Source organism: Cavia porcellus, unplaced genomic scaffold, assembly GCF_034190915.1.
Source record: "Cavia porcellus strain 051 isolate PalLab524CR breed Dunkin Hartley unplaced genomic scaffold, mCavPor4.1 scaffold_7, whole genome shotgun sequence".
NCBI lineage: Eukaryota > Metazoa > Chordata > Mammalia > Rodentia > Caviidae > Cavia > Cavia porcellus.
The window spans coordinates 41959388-41973568 of NW_026947490.1; the positions used below are offsets into that span (position 1 = coordinate 41959388).

The 14181-nt window shown below is 48.6% G+C and overlaps 2 long non-coding RNA genes across 2 annotated transcripts; one reads left to right on the forward strand and one right to left on the reverse strand.

Annotated features, from left to right (window-relative positions):
• Nucleotides 1-698: 698 nt before the first annotated feature.
• LOC134476941 (uncharacterized) lies at nucleotides 699-2739 on the reverse strand. Its single transcript, XR_010048783.1, has 2 exons — nucleotides 2326-2739; nucleotides 699-1043 (listed from the first exon to the last, which is right to left on the reverse strand). It is a non-coding gene; the product is annotated as an uncharacterized LOC134476941 (long non-coding RNA).
• LOC134476942 (uncharacterized) lies at nucleotides 1723-10137 on the forward strand. The gene is made up of 3 exons (XR_010048784.1): nucleotides 1723-1883; nucleotides 7657-7819; nucleotides 8059-10137. It is a non-coding gene; the product is annotated as an uncharacterized LOC134476942 (long non-coding RNA).
• Nucleotides 10138-14181: the final 4044 nt, after the last annotated feature.

Sequence of the window (14181 nt, forward strand, 5' to 3'; positions counted from 1 at the left end):
CTTTCACAATGAGCTATATCCCTAGTCCTTTTTTATTTTTGTTTTGAGACAGGGTCTCACTAAGTTGTTTCATTGTCTAGGTTGGGAATGAACTTGCAATCCTACTCCCTCAACCTCTCATACTTCTAGGATTACAGGCATGCACTAGCACAGCTGGCTTATATTTTACTTTTCAACAAACTACTTTGCTCAACTCTCTTACTAATTTGTGTATTAATCTCTCCTCTGTGTTGATGACTGTGGACAATAACGATGTTGGAGTTTTGCCCCACTCCTTACACGGCTCAGTCTTCTCACTTTATTGCATTTCCTAGGATTTTTTTTTTTTTTTTTTTTTTTTTGTACTGGGGATCAAACTCACCTCCCCGGCAGGCGCTTGTCCCGATGAGCTAAACTCCTAGCCTAGGATTTTCAGAGTCATCAGTGCTCCATATACACAGGTTCACATCCAGGGATTTAACCAACTACAGATCAAAAGTATACAGGAAAAAATATGTACAGGCATTGAACATGTGGACATTTTTCTTGTCATTATTTCCTAAACAATACAATACAATAAATGTTTATATAGCATTTAGATGGTATTATGTATTATAAGCACTCTAGAGGTGATAAAATATACAGGACTAGGTTGTGCAAACATTATGCCCTTTTCTATAAGATATTTGAGCATCCTTGTAATTATGAGAGTCCTAGAAACAAACCCCCGAAGAGAGACAGAGCCAGGGGGGCATCCTTTATTTCTTTCTTTTATAAGGATGAAGACGCTGGAGTTTTAGCCTAGTGTTTATGGAAGATCAATGCAATCATTTAGAAATCTTCTAATCTTTGAGAAAATCTCTGCAGGTGTCTACGACGCTGGATTGAAAGTTCGACGACAGGCAGAATAAGATCGTCTATGCGTCCAGGTAAATCACGATGTTTGAAGCATGATATCGGACCATGGAGGTAAGAGAGCTGGCGGGGGTTGGGGTGACAGGATTCCACAAGTGTTTTGTGTCTGGTGGCGTGACTGCTTGGCTGGGCAATGGCGATATCATCCACTAAAGAGATAAACAGGGATAAACAGATTTTAGGAGAGGAAAATAGATTTCACTTCACCCACACTGGCTATGAAGGGCTAGGGAACACCCGTCGAGGGGACTAGCAGTGATATGGATAGAACACTCTGGAGGTCAGAGCAGCGGGTCTGCATCGGGGGGACAATGATTTAGATGGAAAGAGTCCAAATTATATCACCTGATGGTCTAAAAACATTTAGAAACTGCCTGGCATACTCGTGAATTGGCCTGCTACTGTTAGAACTATCAGGATTACTCGCATACAGATGAGGGGATGGACAAGACGGCCCAAAAGCCCTAACAGGTGGCTGCGGCCTGGGTCACCTCGATTCAGTAGGAGCGGAGGTGAAACAGCAGGAAGGGCGAGCGCGAAGAAATCCAAGACTGTAAGGTTCAGCACAATATGAAAGTTAACGCGCTCTTAGAGTTTTATAGGCTTCAATCTACTCAAGGCAGGAAGAAAACCTGGCAAGCGCCGCACTTGCCCTCTGCGCCTCCCCAGATCAACCTGTCAGCGGAGAAGACCAAAGCGCCTGCGCACACTTGCCCACGCGCACGCCAACTCAGGACAACACCTCACCCGCCCACAACACCTCAGGCCCCGCCCGACAGTGGAGCGCGCTCCCCAAGCCCCCACCTAGCTCCGCCCCTGCCGCCCGGCCCCGCCCTCCGCGGTGCTAAACTAACGGAGTCCCCATGGATTGCCGGGGTCTGTGCTGAGCCGTCCAAGCGCGGCCCAGCAGAGCGCCTGAAATCTCCACCTTGCCCAGGAGTAAGGACCTTGCTTCACTACCCCGGGCGGGCGAGGCCGCTATCCGTATAGTAAGTATAGTGGGGCCGTGCAGCCGCCAGGCCAAGTGGCAGATGCGCAGCCGCGGCCGGGGCGGGGCGGGGATGTGGGCGGAGCTGTGTGGGCGTGGCCAGAGGGCAGGGCTTGTCACATGGGTAAACACGCAGCACGTGGAGCGCAGCCGGCGCCGGGAGGGCGGGGCCGGCGGCGGTAGAGGGCGCGCTACCCAGGAGGCCTCAGGCAGCCAGCTGAGCTGGGGCTGAGGATGCTTGGTCTGAACGTTGGTTACCCGATTACGCGGGATCCATAATAGCTGAGGCTGACCCCGACGTTGGCCCCGCCGGGCCCGGACTGTTGTAGACACCGTGATAAGCATGTGATAACCCGCGAGGCGAGCGCTCTCCCATTTTACAGATGGGGTGAACGGACTTGCCAAAGCCACGTGGCTAGAAAGCGGCGCAACCCAGCTCCTACCTCGGGCCGCCGGCTCCTCCGCGCTCGGGCGGTGGCTTAGACTTTCTGACCGCCGCTGGGCCCAAGAGTCAGCCTCTCGGAGCTGAGTGCGGTCTGGGACGCTCGAGATGCCAGATCCCCGTTGGTGCCCTGCGATGGCAGAGGCGGTGCCTGCTTAGAGGCGGCGCTCGCCAAACCGTCGCGATAGCTGCCGCCTGGGTGTGGCAAGGATGGAGCCTGCCCGGACCTCTGGCCCTGCCTCCCCCTGCACCCACAGCTCCCCAGGACCCCGGTCCTCTCCTGGAGCCAGAGTGCAGCGCCTCTGCAGGGAAGACGCCTAGAACACTCGGGAGCTCCTGTTCCCCAGCTGACTGCTGCCCAAGCAGGCCTTTCTTCCTTCTCGTCCCCTTCCTGCCTCCTCCGCCCTCTCTTCCTTCTGCTCCTCCTCCTCTTTCCTGTCTTTCCTCTCCTGCACCTGCTGTTGCCGCGGGGAGGCGCCGCACACCGAGGTGGCCAGGCTTTGGGCAGAGTCAAGCTGTCAGCCCAACCTGGTGGGGGGCGGGGAGAGCAGGGCAGGAGAGCTCTGGCTTAGGGAAAACGTGTTCCAGGTGGAATACCATCTGCCGGACTCCAGAGCAGTAATTGGCACCTTTTCCAGGCTTATGGAGCTAGGGCCTTCCTTGGGGTCTGCAATCCCTGGAGGCTGATAGCTGGCTCCTCTGCCCTAGATTGGGTTTTGGGGACCCGAGAGCTGGTGTCAATAGGCCGTCACATTAGCCAAGCTGAGGCTTTCTGTAAATGTGGTATAACCCTAAACTCAGGTCACATGAATGGCCTTGGGCACATGCTGAATCTCTTCGTTTCTCAGTTTCCCCTTCTCTTAAATGGGTCCCTAGTAGACCCACCTGTAGGACCCTGGGAGGATTAAATGAATAAACAGTTGCCAAGATGGATGACAGTGCCCTGCTCACTGCTGGGGAGAAGCCCCAGGTGGCTGGGAACTATGTGCTTTCCTGCTGGCTGATTGATCCCAGTTTTTCCCTCGAGGTTTAATTTATGGAAGTTTCCATTCAGGTTCCTTTGGTGACTCATGTGGACACATCAAAACTCTGACATAGAACTATGTGGCAGCTCAGGAGCTGAACCCCGTTTGCCTCCTCCCAGTCCACTTACCCACTGGCCAGCCTCAGCATGTCCCTCTCTGATGGTTCTCCTTTCTTTGTCTTCCCACGCACCACAGTGTCTGGCCCCCTTAGTACTAGGCCTTTGTACAAAACTCCAGGACACTGGGCTTGGCACCTTTACTCTACCCAGAGGGCGAGTCTACCCTGTGTGGGTTTCTTGGTGCAGAAGCCCCCACCTGGACCTTAGCTAGTGAGCACCCTCTGGTCTCTGTTCCTCTCCTCCAGGTTACATTGGGGATCTATGACTTCTGAGGAAGAGGAACATGGAAAGCCTAGGACACAATAGAAAGGAAACTTTGGGGACTTGGGGCATCACACAGACCTCAACTGTGCACAGTCTCTTCCCTGAGGCCAGCTGGTGGGCAGGCTTCCCCACTGGGATGCCCAGAACCTTCCCTGATCCCATGCCTGGCACAGAGAGCAGCACTGGGGAATGAGGAATCCTGAGGGGATGAATGACAGTGGCCACACAACTGCAGGGAGCAGAATCCTCCTGCTGGAAGCAGGATGTTTGCAGCTGTTCCTGAGCACACTCACATCTCTGCTGTCACTCATTATTTAGGAGGGTCTTTGTTGTTTGTTTCTGTATTTGTGCTTTTGCCAAACCAGCATCCCTTCCCCCTTTCTGTGGAGCCAGGTAGTTCACATAGGCTGACTCCAACTCTGCCCCAGAGACTGACACATGCAGGATGCCTGGCCAGTCGGAGCTCTGCATTCCTCTGGCCACACTGATTAGCGACCCTGGCTGGGCCAATGAGCGTTATCCTCAGGACTTTTGCTAGAGGATCTGGGAAGGAGGTACTTACTGGTAGGAATGTCGGCCTGGAGATACTGGCAAATACCTCATGAAGAATGAAGTCAGCACAGAACAAAGCGGAGTGGAGCAAGGGGGAGAGCCAGATTCCTGAGGACAGCTCGTAAACTCCAGGATCCAGCCATGCCTGAGGCTACGTGTGCCCCTGGCTGTTTTTCTGGAATCCCTAAATTTGTTTGTATCCATGAATTCCCTTTTTCTCCTGGCAGTTTAAATTGTGCTTTACTTACAGCTATGCTTTATCTCATCTCAGCTTCTGGTTAAGTAGAGACAGTAGCCATCATTTCTAAATGAGACCTGAGGCACCAGGTCATATGGCTCATCTGAGGTGGAACTGGCCTGCAAGTCAACCTCTTGGGATGTCTCTAACTGGGGTTACTGCCACCCGGCCTCCTGGCCACAAGTCACTGGTGGTCTTGACTGTGTTTTCTAGACATCTGCTTTCTGGGTCTTTCTTTTGTATAGCAATATCCCTAGGCCATGGAATGGAGCATCTCAGCCAGTGTTTGTGGAAAGAGTTCACAAATCCTGAAGGCATCTGAGGCTTGTTGGGGTTCACAGGGTTCAAAAAGTTGGGATTCCCACCTCTCCTATGCTGACACCTCCACTTGGTTTGTACTGACCTGTATCATGGCAGCCCCTTGCCCTCCTCTTCCACTGATCCACAAACATTCAGCCCCTTCCCTGAGTATTGTATGGATGACAACATGGCCAGTCTTAGGGATTCAGGTAAACACTAATGTACACTTCTGGATGCCCCAGCCTCTTTTCTAGGGCTCAGGCACTCAGTGCTTCCAAGAATACACCCTGAAGGGCCACAGCTGCTCCCCAGGATGCACAGGAGGAGAGAGGCGGCTGCTGGGCTGCAGACGGTGTGCCTCCCGAAATGTGCAGCCGGCACATCTGCCCAGAGAAAAAGGGAGGCCCAGAATCGCAAGCTTTGTTATTTTTACTTTTTGGTGTGAGGGGCCATCTGTGCAGGTTTGCACTTGTCTGGAGGAAACCAGGATTTGTGGATGAAATTTAAATGCAAGATCACTTTGCAGACTGTCATACTGAGCATGTTTTCAAGAGCTGGGGCGGCAGTGCTGATATTATTATGGCAGCAGAGAAATGTGGGTGACCAGCAGCTGTTTGGGGTAAGGGTGGAAACTTCCATCAGAGTATTGGCTACCCAAAATGCCAGGAAGGTCCCGGCCCCCCAGCTGCCCAAATTGGCCCCCTAGAGATCCAAAGTCCAGTGAGAGCAGAGGTCTTTGGTGCCAGACATGGGGGTGAGGATAGGTGTGAGACCCTCTACTGTGGCTATAAGTCCCTTCCAAACTCCGCCTCAGTTAGTCACAGACCCCTCCTCAAGCTGTGTCCAGGCCCCATTTTCAATGGCAGGTCACTCTCCAGTCCCCTGCAGTGAAATTCCACAGCTCCTCCAGCTGAGCTGCAGGGAGAGGGTGGCTAAATTGAAGCTTCCTTCTAGGATCTTCTCACAAATGGGAACTTCCTGGAGGGGAAGAGGCATGTTGCACAAAGGGACTAGGACAGTTCATCCAGTCTTGTTCTGGAGTCATCTGGGTAAGAGTCCTACATAGATCTGTCATTTAACAGCTATTCACTGTCTGTGCCTCACCTCCCTGCTCCTCACACGCTAGTGAAGCTTGCATCCAAGTAATGACATAGATGGCAGATGTGCACATTTTGTCTCTCATCCATAGAAGGAAGCACTGGACATTGGCAGGATGTTCTTTTCTGGGCCAGATGTGCAACTGCCTCTGCACTGGGTGGCATCTGGGAGAAGGCAGGGAAGAGAAGGCCAGGAGGCATATGTCAGTGGTGAAACACTTTGGTGCCATTTCAGATAACTGGTCCAGCATACTGGGCTGCATACTGGGCTGATGACAGAGGTGGGCAAATGGTTTGTGATCCTTCTGATTATTGTCATGCCCCTCAACAGACATATCTTTTTCTTTACTGCAAGTAATGCAGTTTAACAGTTGGTACAGTTGAAAAAAGAAAGTAACTCATAACTTATTCTTTCTTTTTCTTTCTTCAAAAAGAACCCTTAAGTAAAGATGGGGTTTGAGGGGTCTCCAGCTGAGAAGTACTGGGCAAACACACTCATTCACACACATACACCCACACATTCTGTCGTTGTACTCAAAGAAAGGCTCAGCCAGGTGTCCTGGTGCATGCCTGTAATCCCAGCACTCAGGAGGCTGAGACAGGAGGATCGCTGCAAATTCTAGGCCAGCCTGGGCTACAGAGTGAATTCAAGGCCAGCCTGAATTACACAGTTAAACCCTGTCTCCAAAAGACCAAAAAAAAGAAAGAAAAAGAAAAAGGGCTCAATTCCAATGTCAGAGTATCTGTGTGAGCTCATAGCAAAGTGGGATGAAGGGGAAGGCTGGAGGATTGGTGAGCAGGCACTGCCAGGCAAGACTGTCATTCATATCATGAGAGAGAGTGAGGGTTCAAAAATAACAGGCAGAGAGGCTCAGGTGCTGGGCTCCAGGCTCATGCTGGGGTGGCCTGGCTTGGGCAGACAGACTTTGTTTTTTGTTTCCAATAGAAACAAAAGGATGAAATCATTAGCATCCATTGGGCACATTCAGTGTCGATTATGACACACCATTGTTATGAAGATAAAAGAAATATAATTAATAAGCCCCACCCTACCCGCCTTTTGTGCTTCCATGAATTCCTTATTGACGTCTGCATCTGTCTTCTCTGCAGATGAGCCACCCCTTACAGCAGCCATGGACACTGATGAAATGCACAGTGTCCAGAAATCACCCCCAGGATCTGGAGATCCATCTTTTCCAACCATGATTTATCTTCCTGTGCCTCAGTTTTCTCCATCCACATCACAGGGGCAGAATTAAGAGAAGGTTTTCTAACGAGGCAGTGCTCGGTACTCTCCAGGAGCCACCAGCCTGCTCCATGCTGGAAGGATTCTGAGGGAGGCCCGAGGTCCCTTCCACCCAGTGTTGTTCATCAGAGCCCCTGCAGGGCATCTAGGTACCTTCCAATCCCCCGTCTGCAGTAGGTGTGGGGGGACCATTTTCAGGCAGCCACCCTGGAACCTTACCTGCCCCCCTCTGGCCTTGACAAGCCTTAGGTGGACTAAGGGTCAGAAGTCACCTTTCAGATATCCTGGAAGCCAAGAGAGCCAGGGGAGGGTGAGGTTCACTTGCTTAGCAGCTTGATTTCTACCTTGCTTCCTGCACACTTACCCTCACCTCCTACCCAGCCTGACATCTAGAGAAATGAAACTGTCTTTGCATAAAAGGAAGTTGAGGAGGAGTTTCCTGAATGTGATTGCAAACCTGAGAACACCCAAACCAGTTTTGTCATTATCAGGAGGACAAGAGCTTGAGGAGAAAAAGAAAGCAACGTGTCAACTCTGAGAGGCTGGGCTCAATTCCTGGTGCATGCTGGGAGATTGTGCTGTGGCTTCCTTGCCTCTGACCTGGACTACTGGCAGCCTGCCTGGACTTCTGAGGAAACTGAGGCTCCAAAGCAAGTAAGCAACAAGCTGAATGGTGTTAAAACTGAGTCTCTTGCATATACCCAAGCATAGCAAATTCCGAGTCCTTGGGACAGAGGCAGGTAAAAGAACATGTCTTTGGATGATGAGATATTTTGTGCTGAATATTACCCATGGTCAATTAGCCTGAGTGTCTGGAGAGAATTAGGCTCTCTTTGCCATTTTTCTTGAAGTACTCTTCTGTTTTGACCTATACTGTTTTCTCCCATTTGAAGGTCACAGATACAAGAAATCTGTCTACTCCAAGAAGACGTGCCAGGTGTGTGGAAGATGAACAGCAATGCGAGACCACACATGGTGACTCATGGTAAGGAATGAAGAGGGCTCTGGCAAGTGCAGGCTGCATGCTCTGCAGAGCTGGGAGCCATATCTGAGTGGGCTGTAAGTGTTGGCTTAAAGGGGATGGAAAAGCTCTTGGCATCATAAACATGACATGATTCTATCGCACACCTACCTGGCTCTCAGGCTCTGATGTGTTGTACCCTGTGCTTTAGCCTGATTGTTATGTGAATTCCCAGAGTCTGGAGGATGAATAGAAAGTATGGGACATCTGGGAAGTACCGAGTCACCATCAGGCCAAGTCAGATCAAGTCACCATCAGACACAGACTGAATGTTGATTGTTTGTCTACATCAAGAGAGCCTTTGGTTAGGTACACAGCAAGAAGCATGCAGAGCCTTTTCTGAATGGCTCAAGCTGTGACTGTTAGAATATATGAGCACTGGACTTTTTGGTTTTTCTTAAAAGGAATGAGTCAGGTATGATCATGCATAGGTAGAATCCCAGCACTTGGGAAGCTGAGGCAGGAAGATCTTGAGTTCAAAGCCAGCCTAGGCAACATAGGGAGACCCTGTTTCAAAAATAGAGAAGATCTGTTCCAGCTGCTTTCTCATACTGTGATGGAGTACTTCCTGCCAGGAACTGGAATTCACTGATGTGCAATTCTTTTGCTCTGGAAAGGGCCAGAATCAGGACTTGCTTCATCTCTTTCAATGTCTTACTTTTGGTGCTTTGCAAGTAGAAGATAATTTGTATTCTTCTGGGCATGAAAAAGTAAGAAGCATAATGAAAGAGACTATGTAAGAATCAACCCTTCTATTTGTACACAGAGCAAATATTTAATGAACACCTATTTTGTGTCAGGTAAATTGGCAGATAATTACTAAGCAATAAGAACGCAAAGAGAATGACTTTTGTATGCACTTATTTTATTTTTGAGACAGAGCCTCACTTGTCAAAGCTGACCTTGAATATCTGAGCTCAAGCCTCCTGCCTCAGCCTCATTAACAATGAGGACTGCAGGTACCTGCCACCAAACCTGTCTATTGCATGTGCATTTTAAACCACTTACAGGTGATTCAACTGGATTAAACATCCCTGTAGAAAAACAGTAAATATGTTCATTTATTCATATGCCAGCATGTGCAGGGAACAACTTTGCAGTAAGGTGCCCTATTTTAATACCAACACTGTTAAAAATGGCATCTTCGGGGGATTTTCTCTTTCTATGTTGCACACAGTTGTAGTATTCTAGTTTATTATAACTAACAAGCTTTACATTCATAACTAGAGTAAAACCAATAAATTTTTTTAAAATAGTTATTTTAATGGGAAGAAAAGTTGACAATACCAAGTGTAGGAAGAAATGTGGGAGGTTGGGAACACGCCCTCCCCAGCTGGGAGTGTAAATTGGCGTAATTTGGAGAAGGATGCAAAGCACATGCCCTCTAACCCAGCCATTCCTTCCTCACCCAGAGTGTACTCTAGAGGAATGCACCAGATTGGTGCACACATGCACAAGATATCAGCCACAGCACCATTTGTGATGGTAAAGGAAAAGAAAGTCTCCTAGCACATCAGGCTGAGGGGGAGTATGTGTGTCATGGCCTGTTCTCACGAGGCAGCCATCTACCACCATTAAGTATGAATGAACACCGCCATACAAGTATAACATAGGTGAATAGTGAAAATAGTGTAAAAAGCAAATAACTATGGCCAGGTGTGGTTGGCATATGCCTCTAACCCCAGCTCTAAGAAGGCTCAGGCAGGAGAACTGTCACCAGTTTGAGGTCAACCTGGGTTACATAGTGAGTTCAAAGCCAGCCTTACTACATAGCAAGTTCCTATCTCAAAACCTCCCAAAAGTTAAAAATAAAAATAAAAGAAAGTAGCAAGTGCCATTATGATATGTAAGATCCAGATTTGTGTAATTTTTTAACACCCAGACCAATGTTTGCTGTAATTCTATTTATTGCTTACAGAACCAGATTAAATAATAAAAAAATTGAAGACTAGACATGGAAATTATGCATAATCATTTTCTTCTGAAGAGCAATTAAGGACCATGAGCTTGGGAAGGGACACCTGTGGGCCTTCGATTTGGTTTTCATGGTATATTCCTTAAAAGCAAATGGTAGGAAGCCAATTTGGCAAACCTGGGTAGTGGATCCACAGGGATCCTTTTGTACTGTCCCCTACACCCTGATGGGAGGGCATGACCAGATCTCATTATTTTGGTTTCCATTTCTCTGATGACCTGTGAGTTGAATAGTTCTCCTGTGTGTATCGTGCTGCAAGAACTTCCCATTTTCAGGCTGGTATTAACAAGAAAAGATGGAAGAGTGTATGCTGTAGGGGAGAGACGGAAGGTGGAAGACTCTTCTGCTGTGTGCATGCAGGTACAAAGCCAGAGAAGCCTGGGGTAGGAATATGATGTAGAGGTTAGGGAGACTCAGGGGAGGTGGTGAGGGCTTCCGAGTGGTGAGCTTGCTCAGGGACGGGATTTTCCACCTCCAGTGAGTGGCGGAAGTGTGTGGTGGAGCAGAGTTGCTCCGCTGATGATAATGTAGTGAAAGAGAAGAGGAAAGGACTCATGTTCCCCTGGCCTCTTCAAGGGCCTACACCGTGACTTAAACCCTCCCTCCAGGGCCCACCTCTTAAAGCTTCCGCCATCTCGACGGTGCCAGGTTGAAGATCAGGCCTTGAACACATGGCCTTTGCAGAACCTTCCAAATACAAACAATAGCAGAGGTCATAGGTGGCTTTGGCGAGGGCAGAAGCCCAGCTAGAAGGTGCTGTGGAGGGAGTGAGAGCAGTTATAGATGATGCTTTCAAGGGGGCTGCTCATGAAGGGGACAAGGAGATGGTGCTTCTGCTGGAGAAGAGGGTGCAGTTGGGAGGAGTGGAGACCAAGGGTGCATCAGAGCCAACAGCTAAGTGTCTCCGGGCTTCCCTCTGCTTTCGGCTGGACCAAGCAGAGCACACAAGAAGCTTCCCTTAGCCTCATCCTCTGAGAATCTGACCACAGGGTGAGGACTTGCCCTCAATTCTGAACCCCACACAGGAGTTTGAATCATAGTAACACCACTGGATTCAGGGGTGGCCACAACAGGGACAGTGACTGTGTTTTCTTCTTTCTTTTTCCTGTCTCAAGCCCTGGGCCAAACAGCATCAATGCACTGTCCCGCTTCCTCCCTGCATTCCATGGGGTAAATAGTATTTTCATCCTTAGTCACCATTTCACAGAAGAGGACAGTGTGCTTGGAGAAGTTAAAGTGGCAGAGCTGGGTCCTAGCTCACTGAAGAAATGACATCAATGTGGGCCAGAGACAGGCTGGACCCCTGCAAAGGGCAAGGTTTAAGGTGGAGTGCACCCAGGTGTGACTCTCCGAAGAGAAGGTGTGAATCTCAGAGATTCTCAGAAGAGAATCTCAGGTGGGCCATTTTGTGTTGGCACACTGGCTCTTTGTTTTTTATGCTGGGAATCGAACTTGGGACCTTGCACTTGCTAGGCAGGTGCTTGTGTCACTGAACTATACAGCAGGCTCTCACAGATGTTCCCTTGCTTTCCTTCTTGTTCCTTATGGGCTACACGGTCATTTTCGATGGCATGGAGAAACATAACTGCACCTGTTTCCTCAGTCTCTCCTTGGCTATGAGCATATCACTGTGACCTCTTTCTACTTTACCAACCCAGCTTCCTGCTGCTGGGGAGGCCACACCCATCTCCCGTTTGATGTGCCAAACCTCCTTGTGACATGGTCTCTGTCACCTCTTTGGTCTCATCTTCTTCCTCTACCCCAGCTGTGAGCACTTTTTCTGCTCCCCAGGGCCACCTGTTGTACTTCAGCTGTTCAGGGCTTCCAGTCATTTACCTGCCTACCTGTGTGCTTACCTGAGCCTCTCATGCACACTCCATGCCTTTGTCCCCAGGACTGCCGATGCCCAGCACACAATAGGGGCTCAGTAAGAGAGCATCTGGGACATCAAACTGGGAAGAGCCAGCAGTAGACGTGAACCTCACTGCAGACGCTACTTTTGGAATTGGCATTGATCAGGAAAATAATTTTAAAAGGGAATAGGATAGTGAGGTATTTATTTAATAAAGGAAAGTGTTGCCCTCTTGGCAGAGGCACCTGGGAAATAGTGTTTGGTAAGCCAGTGAAACTGAGCACATTAGAATCTTCTGGAGTTAAATTTAGAATTAGGATGAGGTAGGAAAAATCTATGCTCATTGACTACAAAATGCAATTGTCTGTCAGTGCAGGAACTGAAGTATCTGCCGCAAATTATATTTAAGACTCTATTGTCACAGGCAGATTAGCTAATGCTTGATTTTAAGTATAGGCTTCTAATGCTATTACTACTGGTTAACTCTGCCTGGCAGGTAACCTTGTGGAACAAATGACTGCATTGCTTGAATAACGTATTTGATCAAATAGGACAATTCTTTCAAAAATTGAGTTCTCTGTGGCAATTTGAGACCTGTAATCAGCAAATTAGATGATTACTGCAGGGATAAAAATAGTCTTCTTACAATGTCCAAGGTATAAATGTGATTTGAATTTCAAAATGTTGAACATGTGGTAGGAAAATGCACGGTTGGGTAAATATGACTAGACATTATCAGATTTGATTCCTCGTTCCATCCCTGCTCTGAGCTAGAGCCCAATTTTGCCCAAATAAACTCCAATCTCGTTTGCGTCTGAGCTAGACACAAGTGTATTAGGCACTGCGGTCCAACTCTTAAAGGGCTCCATAGCTTTCCCACTACTGCAGGAGCTGGAGGCTCATTGAGTCTCTGTGCCATTTATTTATCTGCTTGGTGTGAAATGTCCTTCAAGAAACAGGAAAGAGGACAAGGGAAAGCCTTCCACACCACCTCCTAAAGATCAAGTGTTTTTTTCCATTAGGCACAGTGAGCAGAGAAATGGTAGCGACTCTAGTGAGATCTAGGCAGACTTCTGTGAGCTGGGAGAGATAAGAGGATGTGACAGGTTCTACCACAATCCAGTCCTTCTCCAGGGTGGGCTCCTGTTACCCTTCATCTCCAAGACAAGACCTTTGTTATTGTATGCCCGAGATAAGCCTCTAGTGAGACAGAGGCTGGATTGGTACATGCAAGGAGGGAGATTGCTTTGATAACATCTCCTCCCTGCAAACCCATCAAACTATATGAACCCTACAATGGATGAATCCACTCACAAAGGCAGAGCCCTCATGATCCAATCATCCCACCACCCATCAAGGGCCCCACCTCTAAATACTGCTGCACTGGGGGCCAAGTCTTTAACACATATGCTTACAGATCCAAACTGTAACAAAACCCAAGCAAGAGCCTCAAGTCCTCTGGCCCTTGTCTTTGCCTTAGAAACTCGCCAGGTTCACCTGCCATCTTACCTCTGATGCCTCTGAGTCTCATCAGCTCTTAACTGATCAGCACAATGGAAGTGACTTGGCAAGCAGGGTGATAGAGCCAGCCAGGGAAGACCAGCGCCAGCCCTGGACTGCTCACTAGCAAATGGAAGAAGCACCCAAAACAAGAGACCTGATTCTCACTAGCAGCTAAGTTTCTGACAGAGCCACAGACATTATTACTGTGGATTTTATTTCTCACCTGTGATCTACCCTTTAACACAGATGATTACAAACTGCCTACGAAGATCCTGACTTCCAGAAATGCTGCATTCCAGCAATTTACGTATCAGGCATTCAACACCCTCTACAATAAGATGGCCTGCTAAATACAGATTTACACCAGCTGAGCTGGTGTAAGCCACACTGCCACACATTTACTAAGCTTTGGAAGTAGAAGAAAAAAATTTTTGGTCTTATTGGGGATTGAACCCAAAATCTTTACAGCTACACCTCCAGTGTTTTTAAAATTTTGATAGGGGACCCGACCTAATTCTTCAGCAGTTTTTTTGTTTTGAGACAGGGGCTCACTATATAGTTCAGGCTGGCCTTGAGCTATGTAACTCAGGCTGGGCTACAACTTAGATGATCCTCCTGCTTCAGCCTTGTGAGTGCTGGAATGACAGGCCTATGGCCACACCTAG